The following is a 4,204-nucleotide window of genomic DNA, read 5'->3' on the forward strand; positions in this document are numbered from 1 at the left end:
AATGTAAAGAACCAGAGGGAACCTGCTGATTTCTTAACATTTTCCTCTGTGATCCATTACAGGCCACGTCCCCCATCAGTGTCCACTCTCTGCTTGCTCAACCCCAACCCCCACCCGCTTTTGTCTCTCAGGTTGAACTAATTTTAAGGAGAGGAGACACAACTGCCAGCAGCTGAAAGAGAGGTGTGGGGTTTGGGACTATTTTATCACAAGCCCATACCAAGCAAAGTTTTTAATTTTTAGTGTTGACTGAGGTGTAACTGTCATAACATGATAGTAGTTTTAGGTGTACCACACAAGGATTCACTCACTATTTGTATACATTATGGAATGATCACCTTAACAAAGCAACCGGACATCCCTTATTCTACTTATTTATTTTTTCTTCCTTGTGATAAGAACTTTTAAGATCTATTCTGTTAGTAACTTAAATGTACAACACGGTACTATTAACTGTAGTTATCATGCTATACGTTACTTCCTCACAACTTACTTTAGAACTGCAAATTTGTACCTTTTGACCACTTTCCCCCATTTCTTTCACACCCCCACTCCCTGCTTCTGGCAACTATCAATCTGTTGTCTGTATCTGGGTTTGCATTTGAAGATTTTACATAGGAGATCATAAGGTATTTTTCTCTGCATATAGCCTGGTGCTCTCAAGATCCATCCCTCTTCTGGAAAATGCAAGATCTCTTTATGAATATATGTGTTGATATATAAATCATTCTTTATCCATCCATCGTTGGACACTTAGGTTGTTTCCGTACTTGGCTATTGTAATAATGCTGCAGTGTCCATGGGTGTATGTATTTTTTCCAATTAGTGTTTTCACTTTATTTTAGATAAATATCCAGAAAGAGAAATTTCTCCATCATATGATAGTTCTATTTTTAATTTTTAGAGGAACCTCCATACTGTTTTCCATAATGGCTGCCCAATTTCCATTCCCATTAGCAATGCATTAGAATTTTCTTTTCTCCACGTTATCACCAACACATTTCTTTTGTTGACAGCCTTTCTAACAAGTGTAAGGCGGTATCTAGTGGTTTGATTTGCATTTCCCTGATCATTAGTGATGTTTAGCACTTTTCCATGTACCTGTTGATATCGCTTCTTTAGAAAAAAAAAAGTCTATTCAGATGATCTGTCCATTTTTTAACCAGCCTGTTTTTTATTACTGTTGAGCTATAGGAGTTTTGATATCTCTTGAGTGTTAGCCCCTTATCAGATACATGATTTGCAAATATTTTCAACCATTCGGTGGATTGCCTTTTCATTGTGTTGGTCTTCTTTGATGTGCAGAAGCTTTTTAGTTTGACTGAGACCCACATGTTTCATTGTGCTTTTGTTGGTTTTGCTTGTGGTGAAAAATCCCAAAAAAATGTCGCCAAGATCATTGTTGAGGAGGTTACTGCCTATATTTTCTGGGAGTTTTACAGTTGGAGGGTTTATGTTTGATCAGTTGATGAATTTGTGTATCCTGTTTGCTCAGAAGCCGTGCTAATCTTCTCTGTATTGTTCTAATCTTAGTACATGTGCTGCCCAAGTGAGGACAGCCAAGTTTCTTTTACCATTTCAGTGTATGTATGTACTTGTTTATCTATGCCTATTGGGGGCAGTGGGGATTACAGATACAAATTAATGTACTGAATGTGTTGCTAAACAAGAAATATTCTACCTTGTTGGAATAAATAGGTATCAGCTTGTAAAACTGCCTAATCCTAGAAGTGTTGAGTTAAGGTCACAGCATAAGCTATGGGCTTCTTGGGATTGATCCAAATGTACATTTGCCCCCAAAGAGAGCTTTAGATTGACGTCATCCTCTGCTAGTCAAACTTAACATTTAAACTGTGATCATAGCTACCTCTCTTTAACCTCAGAGCTAGAATGGAGACTTACTTTTCTAAAGACCATGTTTCCCCCAAACACATACTTGTATGCTTGTCTACAGAACAATGTGTGGGATATCCTTTCTGAGAACAGTGTGGGGGGATAGGCTAAACATCCAAGCACTGTCTGTGGGGTGGGCCTCTGGACCTGGCATTTCAAGGGTCCAAGCCCCCAGTTTGGGGCCAAGCCAAAAGAAACCACCTCCTAAATCCATCATGGAGACTGTAGTGAGCATGAGGTACTGGCTCCATCATCCCCAGATATTACTCTAGCTGTTTTCCATTCACAATGTGGTTCTGAGTAGACCGAGGAAAACATGGGATGAGGCTGTGCTCAGAATCAATTACATATTCAAATTGCCTGTATTTAAAAACCCCTAAAAACAGTAATGGTTTATTCAGCTGGTGACTTTATGGCATGCTTCTCCTCACAGTCTAAGGTTTTCTCTTTAACTGGTAAGTCAGGGACAATTTTCCTTGCAGGTCTGGCTGGCTGCTAGAAGGGGGAGGGGCTCCAGGATGGGAAAATGAAGAACATGGATCTTGGTGGAAGCTTCACTCCCTTTGTGGCAGATGGTCTACAAATCTCCAGTCCTTTGGAGTACATAAAACAGGGCTCTGAGGAACAAGTAGGCGTTAATTTAGGATCTAGGAAGAAAAGGGTGAGTTTTCACATGGTGAAGCTTGCCTCAAATCCACCAGCTAAAAACACTATCTCAAAGAGAAATGCAGGTTATGACTTGCATGTTCATAGAAAGGAAAAGACCTAAGAAAGCAATGTAGCACAACCCTGAGTTAGCCCTGCCACTTAGCTCTTTCCAAATGGCATTTTTTCCTACTTTCCATGATTTAGAAACTTAAAGGTGCACTTTAATGTCCTTGAATAGACTTTCAACCTTCATCTGGAGGTGGCTGACCTCTGCTGAGCAGGGCTGTTCTTCTGAGTCACTGCCATCTGCTGACACAAAGGGCTTGTCAGAGCTGCAGCGGTTTTGATACCAAAATACTCCCGTCTCTTGATCCTGTTTGTGAAATCCTTAATTTAGGGAAATGTTGAAGCATTTGTCCAATGCAATTTCACTTTAGAGCATTATTGTTGATCAGTTTTATTTTTTTCAAGTGCAGCTAAAGCTGTATGTTTAAGAATAGGACTATTTGTTCCTTAAGTAGCACCTGTTTTACTGGTAATGGAGACCTAAGTTAGCAACTTAATTTTCCTTATCTTTAAAAGGGGATAAATCCTGGCTCTTGGCTCCCAAGTTTGGTAGGATTTGATTAAATGGCGCATAAGCAACACTTAGCACAGCACCCGGTCCTTACTCACTGTTACCTTACCATATTTTTGTTATTCATTAATTTCACCAAGTCCACATTCTATAGGATTTGTACTTAAGACAATGCCCAGCATTTATATACCTGATCACGGATCAGATAAAAAGCAGATACCTATTTGCTCCCCATTACTCCTCAGGGTTACAGAGAGGGATCAGTGACCCAATTTCACTACGTTTGACTTATTTGGAATTCTGGTGTCTGCCTTTTTATTTCTCCTTTAACAGCTGCTTGCATTAGCCTTTTGGGAATTGAGCAAAAGAGTTTTTCATTTTTAGGAAGCCACATGTTCTCTATCTTTAAATCAAAGGTGAAATGCAACGTGCCATGGCAGTAATCCAAAGTTTGGAGGCCACATGGACTTTCTGGTTTAAACTCATTTTCTATGAAGTCAAAACTCATCCTTCTCTTTGGAAATCACCGAAAGCGATGAGCTGAGACAGCAGTGAACAGACATGAGAAGAAGGCCCCTGGTGGCCAAAATGAGGCTTCTCCCTCTCAGTTTCTTAATGGCATGCGAAAGGCATTAATCCACACTTTCATTTCCTATTAGCCAAATAGAAACGTCTTGAGATAATGTGAATACCTTATGGCATAAGTGACTTTCTAAAGTATCTTATTAGAACTCTTTATCTGTATAAATTAGGCAGCACTGGGGCTTGACAGCCAGGAATACACTTCTTAAAACTGACGATTGGGAGTAGCTCACAAAGAAGTTAGCCCAATACCACTGGGGAAACTTCCAGGGGACATGGCAGCTCTAGTCTTTTCTCAAGTACAGTGACTTTCTGTCATCTCACAGAGAAGTGAAGTAGGTCACTTCATTGTGTGGCAGCTCTACCCAGAGATGAAGTCAGGTTTCCCAAACGCCTCTCAAAAACCATTAGGACAGATCATGCTGCCACAAGTGAAGGTCGGGCTATTCCTTCAGAAAGCAGAGGAATACCATCACTGAAGGGTGTTCAGTGTGCTTTTGAGAA

At 40.2% G+C, this 4,204-nt stretch overlaps 1 non-coding gene across 1 annotated transcript; it reads right to left on the reverse strand.

Moving 5' to 3' along the window:
* Window positions 1-1,450: 1,450 nt before the first annotated feature.
* On the reverse strand, window positions 1,451-1,557 carry LOC131493749 (U6 spliceosomal RNA). Its single transcript, XR_009252840.1, has one exon. It is a non-coding gene; the product is annotated as a U6 spliceosomal RNA (small nuclear RNA).
* Between the last annotated feature and the right edge of the window lie 2,647 nt (window positions 1,558-4,204).

The sequence above is a fragment of the Neofelis nebulosa genome, chromosome 13, assembly GCF_028018385.1.
Source record: "Neofelis nebulosa isolate mNeoNeb1 chromosome 13, mNeoNeb1.pri, whole genome shotgun sequence".
Taxonomy (NCBI): domain Eukaryota; kingdom Metazoa; phylum Chordata; class Mammalia; order Carnivora; family Felidae; genus Neofelis; species Neofelis nebulosa.